This window comes from Bos mutus, chromosome 17 (assembly GCF_027580195.1).
Source record: "Bos mutus isolate GX-2022 chromosome 17, NWIPB_WYAK_1.1, whole genome shotgun sequence".
Lineage (NCBI taxonomy): Eukaryota > Metazoa > Chordata > Mammalia > Artiodactyla > Bovidae > Bos > Bos mutus.
Window position 1 is genome coordinate 23711803 of NC_091633.1, and position 14599 is coordinate 23726401.

The window sequence follows — 14599 nt, forward strand, 5'->3', positions numbered from 1 at the left end:
TTCCTACTGCTGCAGCCACTCCTTCCCACAATCTCTCCTTCCCCCAGCCCTACTCATATCCAGTCGATGAGGACAAAGAACACTCCCCCAGCAGATGTCTAGAATTTTCCCTCAATCGAGTTTGGGCTCTGCCTCAGCTCTTGAGGGTGGACCCCAATGTGCTGCTTCCGGTTGTGCCACGTGGCCATAGCCTGGCACACGGTTCAGAAGGGCCAGAGGTGTGGCTCCTGTAACCTGCCCCAGGCACTCCTACTGTCCGGAGACGAAGGATGCTGCAGGGATGAGGACTGCTCAGCGCCCACGTGCACACCAGATTGCACGGGGTCCACACACATGGGGTGAAACTATGGCCAAGCAAGGTGGGAGTCGGGGGTCAATTCTACTTCTTTCCTTCTTCACCAAGAGCTGCTTTCACACACCCCCTCCTTCCTACCTTCTCTTGGAAGCCAGGCCCACTGGTGAAACAATTAGATCCACTGTATACTAGGCAGTGGCCAGCTTGGCAAAGACCTTCCTCTCTCCTATCTCCCTCGTTTGCACAGCCTAGTAAAGTCAGCCTGAGACATCGCAGTGGTTTCACCCCCAGGTGTGTTCACTGGTGGGCCCATGACCCACAGTCTAGTTAGCTGTCTGCTGGGGAGGACCTCCCATCCCAAATAAAAAGGCCAAACTTCCTAGGAAGGTATATTAAGTTTCTATTGCAACTGTAAGCCTGAGCCACCTCAGTAATTACCGTAAACACAGCAACTTGAAACAGTACCTACCTGTTGGCTCCCAGTTCTGGAGATCACATGTCCAGGTGGGCTCAACTAGGTTCCCTGCAGAGGGTCTCACGTGGCTGAAATCAACGTGTCAGCGTCTGGGCTCTTACCTTGAGGATCTAGGGAATCGCCTGCCTGCAAGCTCATCCGGGTGTTTGGAATTCTGTTTTGTGCAGTTGTGGGACTGAGGTCTTATTCTCCTGGCTGGCTGTCCTCCCAGAGTCCTTAGTGCTCGGTTCCTAGAGACAGACCCCATTCGATTAGATTACACCCACCAAGATAACCTCCCTTTAGAGGAAGGCAAAGTCAACTGATTTTACATCCTGATTACATCTGCAAAATTCCATTTATCATGTAAAGATCACAGGCAGATATCTCTTCATATTGACTGTCTGGGATTAGGGCTGGAAATCTTTGAGCATTATCTTAGAATTATGCTTGCCACAGAAGGTCTTTTGCTTTCTTCCCTTCCTTTCTTCCTCCTGCCTGGGATACAGTCATGATGTCTGGAGGCAAAGCAGCCATTTTGCAACCATGATACAGCCAAATGCAAATGGAGGTGGCAGAAAAATAGATCCTGGGTCTATGTGACAAAATCAAACCACTGCATAACATCTGAAATCCCTATCTCTTGACTTTTATTACATGATTTAAAAAACTCTGCTTTGCTTTAAGCTACAGCTGAAAAAGTGTTCTGTTAATTCTCCACCCCCAACTCAATCCTCTCTGACCTACCAGAATTGGCCCTTTCTGCTTTCCGTAGGTGATCTAATCCACCCAAAGTTCTCCTGTGTTTTCCTGATCAGGGATGGAGTAGGTAGTGAGGGCAGCTTCCAGACCTGTTTCTCCTTCAGCCTTCCTGAACTCCAGTGCCCTCGGCGATGGAGCACACAGTAGGGGGCGGGGGGAGGGGGGGTGGGGGTGGGAGGGGGAGACTTTCTCCAGGTCACCAGTTTCCACAGTTGGCTCAGTCCAGCCCAAGTTACAGACTCATCTTCTTGTCCCCTCCTGCGTCTGCCCACTGCACATCTGAATTCAGAGCACCAACCCCCACAGCAAATTGCATCATCTTGTTCTATGCATCTGCTAGCAAGGAGCCTAACGAGGTCAGACAGGTAATGTAATTCTCTCAGGCTCCCCAGCCAAATCTGTAAAACGGAGCTTGATCTGATTTTTATTTCATAAAGCAGCCTCAGCATATTGGTTCAACAAGAACTTCCCTTTCTCATTGGTGCAAAGACTTTTTCACCTTTGCATTTGTTTATGTCCTCAAAGAGGAATCTCTGGTCTTTTGACAGAGCCCATGACCTTATACCTTTGAAGCAGTCATTCACCTTGCACTGTTGGGAGAAATTGTTTCAGAACAATTGGGATCTTAAAGACGCTCTTCTTTACCTGTGAGAACAGAAGCCACCACCTGTCCTGGAGTCCCAAAAGGATGAGTCTCCTGGAGCAGAGTATGTGGTTAGGCATTGTCGTAGGCTGTCATGATTTCCATTTTGATCCCGTCTACTGTGTTACAAGGCTTTTTGATCATAGTTAACATGAACAAAGAAAATTAAATGTGATCAAATGTAAGATCCAGGCAGGTTAAATCCGAATATCCAATGACTGTGTGCTTATGCTAAAGCCCTCCCACACTTGACTTTTAAAGTTTTTTTTTTTTAATGTGGACTATTTTCAAAATCTTTATTGGATTTGTTACAATATTGCCTCTGTCCTAGGTTTTGGTATTTTGGCTGCAAGACATGGGATCTTAGTTCCCTGACCAGGGATTGAACCCTCCCCTCCTAATTTGAAGTCTTAACCACTGGACCTCCAGGGAAGTCCCTAAAACCTCCCTTTTAATGATAAAAACAAAGGAGCCCACCTAAAAAGCACCAATAAAATACTTTTTATTTCCCTGATCAAATTAATGAAGCCATGAGTTGAATCTCCATGGCTTATGAATTGCATTGTCTGGCAAAGTCGACTGGACAGCTGAAGGACCTGATTGAATTCAGTGCTGATAAGAAGTTATGAGATGAAGGCAAATCTCCAAGAAAGAAGCCAGAGGTTGCTAAGAGGCTTTTCTGCCATTTGCTTTCCTCATGGCCAACTTTGGGCTCACCCAGAAGAAAGGTTGCTAGAAGGCCAACTTTGGGCTCACCCTGCTGCAGAAGAAAAACTGGACGTGGCCATAAGACTAGCTGGATGTTGAAGCCTCTGCTGGTTTAATTCTCTGTTCAACCTGACTATCTTGGTTTTACAGTGGTTCTAGATGTGGAAAAATATACACGCTAAGTCGCTTCAGTCGTGTCCGATTCTTTGTGATCTCACGGACTGTAGCCCACCAGGCTCCTCTGTCCATGGGATTCTCCAGGCAAGAAGGCTGGAGTGGGTTGCCGTTCCCTTCTCCAAGAGATCTTCCAAACCCAGGGATCGAACACATGTTTCTTGTATCTCCTGCACTGGCAGCCTGGTTCTTTACCACTAGAGCCACCTGGGAAGCCCCCAAAATATACAAATCTAGTGAAATCTGAAAATCTGGTATGTAAAACTTCCTTCCGTGGAGTTTGGGATTAGCAGATTCAAACAACTAAATATAGACTAGATAAACAACAAGGTCCTACTGTATAGCATAGGGAGCTATATTCAATATCCCATGATAATCCATAATGGAAAAGAATGGGTAAAGGGATATGTATGTATGCCTGAATCACTTTACTGTACAGTAAAAGTTAACACAGCATTGTAAATCAACTATACTTCAATTAAAGTAAAAATATCCCCCCACAAAAAAAAACAACAAAACATTTCCATGAAGGTCTTAGAGAGGGTGATTCTTCTTCCTCTCCCTGAGAGAGAGAAATAGCAAAATCAAGGGCATTGGGATTTGGAGAAACCAGGACTCAAAGTCCACCTCTGTCCCTGTCCAGCTGTGTGACCCTGGGCAAGTGACTCAACCTCTCTGGGCCTTGGTAGTGCCAACTATAAAATGCAAAGAGTACTAGCATAGCGTCGGTGGGACTGCTGAGCTGGATTTCATGAGATGCTTTGTTAAAAGGGCCCAGCACATACCCACCAGCTGTTCCTTCCTTCCCTCTGCTCCCTCCAGGCGATGGCCATAAAACAGCATGGCTGCTGGGAACACCTAGTTCCTTAATTCCCGAGGCCCAAATAAATTAAACCAAAGGAAAGTAAGCATCAGGGATCATGATGTCCGTGAGACTGTCTCTGGTGATGTTCTCATTCTGAGAGGCAAGCTAAAGAGGTCAGGTGACGTGTTCAAAGTCACCGCCTGCGGGCAGCAAGGCAGAGACGTTCCGGCAGGTGTAAAGGTCCCGCATCCTTTCCAGCACAACGTACGGACCGCTCCAGCCTCAGGAAGCTCCTCTGACCTGGCTTGTCGGATGCTGCAATTTATTACCCCATTAATAAAAGGGCACCTGGGCTGGCTACTTTAAAACGACATCTTCATGCCCTCTTCTGGCTCTGCCATCTCGGATGCCAGCTTCGTTCTTGGGTCGACCCTGTTGTGATACATTCAGGATGTCACCTCCACTCATGGCCCTGCTCATAGAAAGAAGAGTCATCTGGGATCGTCACGCAAAAGAGCAACAGAATTATGATGCATCAGGTAGGAAGGGAATGATGAAGGGTTTGGAATGGATCACTTGAATCAGGAGACATAACCCTAACCTCCACCGGCCCTAAAGGCTTCTCACAGAACACCTATTAGTGACAAGAGATCCCAGGATTGGATAAAGATGGCTTTTAAAGAAAAAAAGCCAAACACAGAGAGTCTTCAGCCAAACTCAAATAAAATATATAAAACAAGCATATTGAGAAAGCTAGAAGGACCTACCTGCATCCGAGAGAAGAAATAACCCATCTTTCCAAAGGCCAGGAAATTCCCCACCCTTTTTAAAAAATCCAACACGTTTATTGGGAGGGTTTCCTATTCATCTTGACACAGGGTACTTTTAGTGCTGCTTCGTCTGAAGGAACGTTCTTCTGTAAGCTTTGCTCTTCCTCCTGTAGACTGGCAGAGCACAGCACAGCAGCCAACACACAAAACTACTGTTTCTGCGTGGCTAAAGACGGTGGTGACTAATAGCATCCTGGGTATTTCACATCCATGAAATAGGAACTGGGGCTCTGCACCAGGTGCTTCTTCCTGTGTTTGCTCTTGTCTTCTGGAGAGGGATGAAGGAGATCCTTTGCAAGAGGATGTGAGGTCTGGAAAGGCCTCTGGAAAGGCCCCACCCTTTAAAGACAATACATTGTTACCCATACAAAGGCTGAATGGCTTATGCTGCTGCTCTGCTGCTGCTGCTGCTAATGACAAGCAAACACTTAGAGCTGTAGGAAAAAAAAAAAAAATGAAAAGTCTTCACAACATGCCCCATGTCTTCGGGAGCACTGTATTTTGCTCTGTGCCCTTTGCTATGACATCTGCACGCCTGCAAGCAATGGAAAGTCTCGGGGAAGAGGGGTTGCCCAGTGTGGACTGGGGGTGCCTGGAGGATCTGATCCAAGTGAATGCACTTGCCCTGTGAGTTACTTCACATGCACATTTGTAATCTACGTGAACAATTTCAGGAGCAAGAAGACGCTGTTTCTCTTTTACTCCTAATGAAATTCTCGGGGGGGTGGGTATTTCCCGGTGAATCTTCAGCAAGGTGCGGCTGATCCTGGGACCCTGTGAGCCCAGGGAAGAAGGTGATGGGAGAGACAGAAGCCAAGTGTTTGGGGTGGCCCTCACTCCCCTGCTTCCGTCTCCTTCAGGCTGCCTCTGGCTGGTGCAAGCAATGAAATTGGCATTTTCTTTTCTTGAAAACTCCCAGTTTCTCTTCCTTCACATAATGTTAAGAAGTTCCATTAATCTGTAGCCACCACTGGCTATTCCCTTCTCTGCAGTAAGGCCTAAATAAACCATTTCATTGCGAGGTGTGAAATCCATAAGTTTATCACATTCAATAGTATTTGATTTGCGGAGCAAACTGGAACCCCACTTAGATAATTCTAATCCGTCATCTACTGTTGATTACTTCAATGGGAATCTCAGATGTCAGAAGAGGAGACTTGTGATCCAGTTGCTGGGCAACAGAGTTTTGTCTCCTGAGACAGGTAAGCTGGTAGGATGCATATCTGGAATCCTCATGGCCCATCATCTAGGGCCACCCCACTAGAGAGTAAAGCCAGCTGAGAAGACAAGAAAGGTGAACGGAGGTGAAAGGAAAGTCTACCTCTTTGTATCTTTGTTTGAGCCCCAGGATCCAGCCAGGCTGAGGGGTAGCCAAACTCTTGAATATTCAGTAGTAAGAACCCATACAGTTCCAAATAGTTTAGGTTAGGTTTCTGTTCTTGCAGCAAAAAATAAAAAAAAAAATGCCCAACTGGCACCACATGCCTTTGTTCCATGGAATCTGAAAGAATGGGGAGACCTCAGGTGCATTGGAAAGAGTACCAAATCAGAACTTAGATGATCTGGAGTTAATCCCCTACTCAGCAACTAACTCTTGGTTCATCTCACTGTGCATCAGTTTACTCATCTGCAAAATGGGGAGACTAATATAGATCTTGCCTCCTGTTCAGTAAAGAATTAGCCTCCTTCTGAAGTTTAAAGGGACTCTAGGGGGAGTACTGCATGAGGAATCAGGTGACTCGGGAAGACCCAATGGATTCATCCAGGAAAAGTTGCTTAAACCAGAACCTGGCATATTGTAAGTGCTAACACATACTAGTTCTTATTATTTTTGTTTAGGAGTATTAGGAAGAGAAGGCAAGCAAGGATAGAGGGCTGAAAAGAGAGGCCCAGGTTTCTGAGGGCAGGAGGGAGGTCCAATTTTCAGAGGAGGCGGGTTCCATTTGCTGGAGAAGAGGCACCCTATGATAGCAAATTACTCCAGAGCCAGGCTTCCCCTTCACAAAGGCAGGTATGCTCCAGCTCTGTGGTCCCATTATTTTGAGCCCCATGGCTCAAGGGCACAGAGGGCACCATTCTGATGGGGCAGGGATAAGCCAAGGAGCCTCTGCACTCCTTGGAGCCTCTGGCTCCATCGTCAGCCTCCCCTCCCCCAGCCCCCAGAGAAGCTCTTTGGCAATCTCATTTCTTTCTGCCAATTTTAGTGCTGATTGTCTTTCAGACCAGTTTCTGTGCCCACAGGCAGATTCCCTGGAGCATCTCTCGGTTGGCCATTCAGGCGTCATGGGAACAGTTGATATTAGTCACCCCTAACTTCTCTGGGACATTCATACCAGTGACATTCTCATGCTCAAGATTAAATTAATACTCTGTCCTCTCCCATTGTATTCCTAGCAGCTTCTTTTTTTTTTTTTTTTAAGATCCTTCTTTTTTAAAAGAGGAAGGCTATTTTTTAAATATTTTATTTTTATTTGTTTATTTGGCTCTACCTGATCTTTTAACGCGAGATCTTTGGTCTTCATTGCAGCACGTGGGATCTTTAGTTGTGGCGTGAAAATTCTTAGTTGTGTCATGTGGGATCTAGTTCCCCAATGAGGTAGCTGACTCAGGCCCCCTCCAGTGGGAGCTCAGTCTTAGCCACTGGATCATGAGGGAAGTCCCTCCTTAGCAGCTTCTAAGGTCCACTGGATTGCCTAGAAGGGCCCAGTGAATATTTATTACTGATGCAACAGACATGTGTTTTGCCTTAACGCCCATACCCATATTGGAACATAATTATAATAATGATAGTAACTATGATTTTTGACCCCTTACTATGTGCTGGTCACTGTACTTCTTGAATCACACAACATATGAAATCTGAGCACCACTCTCTGAAGACAGCAGTATTGATATTCCATGTTACAGATGAGCAAATTGAAGCTCTGGGAAACTAATTTGTAGGAGAAAATGAAGCTAATACTTTAAAAGAAACAAAGTCGATAGAGAAAGAAAAAGAGATACATCAGGCACAGGATTCTTTCACGGACTTGATTCAGCCATACCGAAGCCTCTTGCATCCCTGAACTTCCCATTCGTGGGAGCAAATACATTTTTCCTTCGGTTTAAGGGCATCTGAAAGAGTTGTGATTAACCAGAACAACCCGAAAGGTGAGTATAATTATCCCAAAGTTTAGTAATGTTTTAAAATGAGGCTGAGAGGTTAAGAGTTGCATAAAAGCAGGGATTTTCCCCCAACTTGCTGATTATGAAATATGGATCTCCTAAGAAAATGCCTGATATTCACTTTTGGTCAAGATGAGAAGAAGGAGGGTTAAGAAAAAGAAAAAGGAAGATTTAGTATACAACAAAGAGGTGGGAAAGGCAGGACTTTAATTAAAGTTCATTTTTCTCCATAAGCATTTGAAAATACACATATTATCCCTCTGTCTGAACATATTTACCTCTTAGTTTTTCCTCTTGATCCTGTGATCACTCTCTCTTGGTTGCAGGAATGCAAGATACTTACTAGTTTCCCCTTGCACTATGTCACCACGACTCTTACTGCTTGTTTCGGCCAAGAAGCAGGGCAGGAAACAGAATCCATGGCAGGGTCTCCTTGGTGGTCCAGTGGATAAGAATCCTCTTGCCACTGCAGGGTACGTGGGTTCGATCCCTGCTCCAGGAAGATCCCACAAACCGTGGAGAAATGAAGCCTGGGGGCTACAACCACTGGGCCTGCACGAGAGCCCATGAGCTGCAACCACTAGGCCCACGAGCCACAACTTCTGAAGCCCGAGCTTCTAGAGCCTGTGCTCCACAAAAGAGAAGCCACCGCAGCGAGAAGCCCGTGCACCACGACGACAGCCCCTGCTTGTCCCCTTTCACTGCAACTAGAGAAAGCCCAGGTGCAACAACTAAGACTCACTACAGCCAAAAATAAAATAAATACATCTTTTTTAAAAAGAGAGAAAGAAACCACTGCAGGTATTTTAAGCAGTTGCCTAATGCAGAAATGAGCACCAAGAAAGTCGCTGAAATGGCCAAAGGAGGGGTTGTAGGCTCTGCTTTCACACTTTCTTGGCTTTTGACCTTCAAATTATTTTGGATGCTTCGCCATACACTGTAAATGTTATGCTGTGTGGACTCTGGGTTCTGTTATATTCCTCAGAAAAGCATTAACTATTTTATTTTGGTTGGATTTAAAAAAAACCAAAAACACAAGTGTCTTGGTCTGTAGCTCAAGTCAGTACAGTTACTTTATTCTCCATGTGCTCATGGATCCCTCAACCACATGGGCTGTTTATACATGGAATTTGGGGATCTTCCTTTCTGACTCTCCTTTTTTTGGATTTCCCCTTCTACTTTCCCCTGTGACGGTTCCAAACTCTGGCCTCCAGTCCTTCAGCCCAGAAAGAGTGGTATCAACAGGAGTAAGAGGTGTCACAAGCAGCAGCAACTGTGACCTCTTCTTAGGGGAAAAACCTCAAAAACAGGAAACGTCTTCCACACCTTTTCCTCCTTCCGAATCTCAACCTCCTTCTGGAATCTGCCTGCCTCCATTCATACTTTAGCATCTTCAGGGAAATGGTTTTGTTCATGCATTTACGCTTCTCTTTTTGTTCTGTATTTTATGCAGAATACCATTGTTACCCAAGTGCAGATCTATCCCATAGGTGTTCAGTTGGCCATGAAAGAAGCTGAACTCCTTCACATAATCTCTGAACATCCTACCCTGGAGTGTGGGCACACCTGCCTCTCCAGATTCTTCTGCAAGTTCCAGTAAGTACATCTTGAAGGAGCTGAAAGCACAGCCTGTTCTGAATCATGTGTCTAGTAAATTTAGTGCTTCCGGGAAAGCTGGTCAGTGGTTTTTACTTGTGCTCCAACTCCCCCTTCTGGACGGTTATATCTCCAGCTTCTCTCACAAATGATAGAAGGCCTCATTCCTAAAATAAATTCCCTATTCGTAGTGGATCTGCTTCCCTGACTGGACCTCAATGAATAGTGGCATTTGGGTTCCATCAGTAACTATAATGCCCCAAATTTAGGATTTCTGTATACATGTATTATCTTCTCACCAGCCTTGTTCCTAACTCCAACCATCCTGAGCTTTAATCTCTCCAATCCTCCATAGGGATCCAATGTCAGTCTCCTGGGCTCCATTAAGGCAACTGGTTCAAATGGGAAACGCTATTGACTGAAATCCTATGGGAGATGGGCCACCCCCTGGACTTATTTGAACTTGTGCTCACAAGTCAGGGGCAAAGGGGCCTATAATGACCAATATTGCCTCTTGAGAGAAAAGACACTCATTAGTGTGAAATGTTGCATAAGCATGTTAGCATGCGTGTCTGCCTGCCCCTTTAGCTGAGGCCCAGCAATCTGAGCTTTTCTTTTTCTGCCATCAGAATATACCAGCTGCCGCCACCAGGGGGCACTGTTGACTCTATAACCATTTGGAGGCTGCCTGCCGGTGGGTTAGGGAGCAGAGCTGTTTCAAACATAAATTAAGGGCATTGGTGTTCCAAGGTTCCAAGTATTTGAAACAACACAATTTTGGCAGTTTTCCATTTGAGGCTCAATCTTTGTAAAAGGCCATCAGAGAGTTTTAAGGGGAGTCCAGAACATTGTAGTGGGTCTAGCTATTGGATACAAAGTTCCTTTAGTTACCTGGATGGTCTCAACCTGAGAAAGGTGGTTGAACACAGTGAATCATATGTAAAAGTTATGAGTATCTCTCCTTCCCAGAAACTGGCTGGATCTGTAATGAATCTTAAGCCATGCCATAGCTTGAGCTGCTGATCGCAGGCGGCCAGGAGAGGCTCTAAAACGCAGATTAATAAATAACACCATGTAAGTGCTATGTTGCATCCCGAAGTCATGCCTGAGTTTGAATTGAATTACTTCCTATGGAAAAATGCAAAGTTTAGGTCCTGATGAGTCATGACTATCAGACGGAGAAAACAAAACCAAAAAGCCTTAGAGGTGAAGAGGGTGACACCAGTATCATGGCTGAAGCCGCCGCAGGTCAATGTCAATGACCTTGGAGCTAGAGTCATCTGTTTCTTCTCTCTGGTTATTATGGGGACTGCCAGGGAGTAAAAATCGCTCTTCCTGTTTGGGGGCCATACTATCTTCCTGTCTTGTTCTTCCTTCCACAAAGACTCTGCCATCCTGTCTTTCTTTCTTTTTTTCTTCCCCATCTTCACTGTTAATCTTTCACCATCCCTGTGATCAAACACTACTTCCTCAAAGGTATCAATCAGAAATTATTCAACAATATTTCTTGAGTTCAGGGTATGTCCTGGCTCTGTCCTGGGTCCTGGGGAAGTGATTGCTGGGGGTGGGGGGAGGGGTGGGGGGAGGGGGAGGGGAAACCTCACCAAAGGAGGACATTTGAAAGGAGAGGAAATGATAAGGACAAAGACTTGGAATGAAAACAGCAGGTGCAAAGTCTCTGAAGGGAGAATAAGCAGAGCTTTTAAGGTCAGTGTTGATGGAGTGTAGGTGGGTAAAGAAGTCACTCTGATCTTCCCCAGGCTCTGACAACACATCCTGTATGCCTGTTTTCTGAGGTATATTCAGTCTCCTCTATTATGCTTTCTAAGGACAGGCTCCAAACTCAATGTTTACTCATCATAATTGCTCATCAATTGGCTATTGATTTAAAGATTGACAAGATACGGAGACTATTATTCCTGCAATGAGACCTGATACTCCACAAGGAATAAGGGCAAAACTGAATTGGATGAATCATGCAATGCATGTGAATGTCTGATGTTTCGGTGAGGATGGGTTATGTTACGGGGCAGGAACAAACAACCCCCAAATGTCAGGCTGCCATCTCTCGTTCATCATGTGTGTGTGCCTGCGTGTGTGTGTGTGTCTGCTGCCACTTTGCCAGGGACTCTGCTCATTGAGGGCATTCAGGTGATGGAGCTGCCACCACCTTGACCCAAGCCAGTTGCCATGCTGAATATCAGGTTCAGTGACAGACATGTACTTAATAACTGGTATTCACTGACTGCATGGCAAACTCTCCAATCTCAAGCTGCTCTTGGAATGATGTGAGGTGCTGAATGTGTCTAGGATTGCTTTGTGTGGAGAAGCAGGGAAGAGTTGGAAATTTGGTGACATCTTCAAATACACATAGTTTGGATAATATAACTCTGGATTAAGATATAGGGAGCGGAATAAGGTAAGGATTTAAGGAATTGCTACACAAAAGATGGTTCATGGAGGTGCAGCATCAAGATGGTCTGGGGTCTTGATAGAGAGGCAGAAAAGTGGGTCTCCATGCCCTTTCAAGTGAATTGGAGTCAACACATTAACAAGAACTCAAGGTGATGAGTCTGCAGAACAAAGACTGAGGACTGATTACTCAGAGCAGGGATTCTAGGATGGCTGGGTTTGAATCCCAGCTTTGCCAACTACTAGCTCTATGACACTGGATGTGTTACCTAAACTCTGTATGTCAATTTCTTGGTTTGTAAATGGAGTTAATAACAACAATGAAGCCATAAGATCATATGTGAGTTGGTCTCTTGGTCATGTCTGACTCTTGCAACCCCATGGACTGTAGCCTGCCAGGTTTCTCTGTACATGGAATTCTCCAGCAAGAATACTGGAGTGGGTTGCCACTTCCTTCTCCAGGGGAATCTTCCTGACTCGAGGATAGAACCCAGGTCTCCTGCATTGTAGGCAGATTCTTTACCATCGGAGCTACCAGGGAAGCCAGGTCATGGTGAGGATTAAATGAGCAAACACCAGCCAAAGTACTGAAGATAGTGCTCTGCACAAAGCAAAAGATCTATAAATGTCAGAGATGATGACAATGACGCAGCAAACAGTTAAGGAAATGTCAGTGTGACCACTTCCATTTGTAACCTAATCTGAAGCTAGATTAGCCAAGATCTTTTCCTAAACGGACTATGTATTGACCTTGAACCCCGAGAGGAAAGGTGATGGGAACAAAAATCCACTCTGTAGGTCTCTACAAGGACAATGAGAGTCTGGGAATGTGGCAGGTACCAGGAGGGAAATTGGATCAGGGTCAGGTGTGGGGGCATTTGAGCATCAGTTCTAAAAGTTGTTCTCACAGGCTGAAAGTCACCTGCACCTCTCATCTTACCTGGAGAACCCAGGCCCATGTTCCCTTCAGGGGAAATTTGTCTCCATAAACACTGAGTTCTGGTAGAGACACAGGGGTAGCCCAAGGCACCAGGGAGTTTTCTGCAAGGTTAAGTGAAAATTCCAAAGGCATGATTTTTCAGTGTTTGTCAAAAATAGAAAGATCTAGCAAGGGAACCTGATCGAAGGTACTGGTCTGGCCAGTGACCAAGATGCCTCGGGTGGGGAGCGGGCAGACCAAAGCATACACACGAACACAGCTCAGTGGGATGAACCGTTATAGATCCAACCCCACTTCTGCAACTTCCCAGCTGGGTGACCTGGAACAGGCCACTTCACCGCTTGGACATCAGTTTCCTAGTCTGTATAATGGGATAAAAAAGACTACGTCTTAGAGGGTTGTCAACAGGATTATTTGTCAATTCACAAGCACCTAATGAATGATATTGTCATTGTCATCGGTGTTTCTATTACTGGTTAAGTGAGCTGAAGGTAAAATATGCGAACCTCAGTTTCCTCGTTAGTAAAATGGGGCTGGTAATCTGCGTTCTCAGTTGTGTCCGACTCTTTGAGACTCCTTGGACTGTAGCTCACCAGGCTCCTCTGTTCATGGGATTTTTCAGGCAAGAGTACTGGAGTGGGCTGCCATTTCCTTCTCCAGGGAATTATCTCAATCCAGATATCTACCCATGTCTCCTGTGCCTCCTGCATTGCAGGCAGATTCTTTACCTGCTGAGCCATCTACAGCTTCACAAAAGTCATTCACTGGACAAGTGCTTATTTTCGTGCATATACTGGTAGGGGTTGGGAACACAGGGGTGAGCGGGTCAGCTGTCACCCACCCCCCATGGAGGTGACAAAGGGATGGGGGAAGCTATAGATAGAAAATAAGCAAATAGGGACACAGTTGATCAAGGGTGGGTGGTCATGGCCTTCCAATAAATATCCCTTAATCGTTACATTCTTATTGAATGGCACAAGGTTGGAATCTTTATCCACAGTGCAGCTGGGAGTAGGGGTGGGGAGGGAGGAGGACGTGCTGTTTCTACAGCCCCCCTACCTACCCAGCCCCACCTTAACTAGGCAGAGACCCTAGAATTTGCTGAACGAAGGGACTTCCCTGTCAGTCCAGTGGTTAAGACATCACCTTCCAATGTAGAGGATATGAGTTCAATCCCTGGTCAGAGCACTAAAATCCCACACGGCAAAAATGAAAATATAAAAGCAATATTGTAACAAAGTCAATGAAGACTTTAAAAAATGTCCACATCAAAAACTCTTTAAAAAAAAAGAAAAGAAAAGAGAAACAATACTAGGGTTGTGGGTCTTACCAACATAAAACCCAATTTTAACTCCTAGTTGGTGGCTACAAGCTGACCTCGCCATCTCTGGGGCAGGAGGGGAGCTGCTTTTCAATGTCACCACTGCCATGTTCTAGCAAGTAACTTAACCGCCTCTTGGAGCCTCAGTTTCCCCAACTGCCCCAATATGCTCCAAGACCGCTTGCCCCCAAGTCTTTCCTACCTCCCTGAAAGGCACCATGAGGTGCCCACTTGCTTGGGCCAAAACCTTGGACTCTTCCTACTGCCCTACAGCTCACATCCACCCATCAGCAAGGCTCCTGCCTCCACCTTGATCCAACAGCATAACTGGTCCATACTTCCCCTTCATCACTCCCACCTACCTCCCCAGTCTAGGCCTCCATCACTCCTGCCCTCCTTTTGACTAAATTCCAGGCTTCTTCTGCTGCCCGCTACAGACTCTGTTCTGTAAGAGGTCAGAGTGCCTCTTCTGGGGGGAAAAAAAAAATGATTCT

General features: G+C 45.7%; 1 pseudogene; it reads right to left on the reverse strand.

Moving 5' to 3' along the window:
• Positions 1-4701: 4701 nt before the first annotated feature.
• LOC102267898 (small ribosomal subunit protein eS27-like) lies at positions 4702-14214 on the reverse strand (annotated as a pseudogene).
• Positions 14215-14599: the final 385 nt, after the last annotated feature.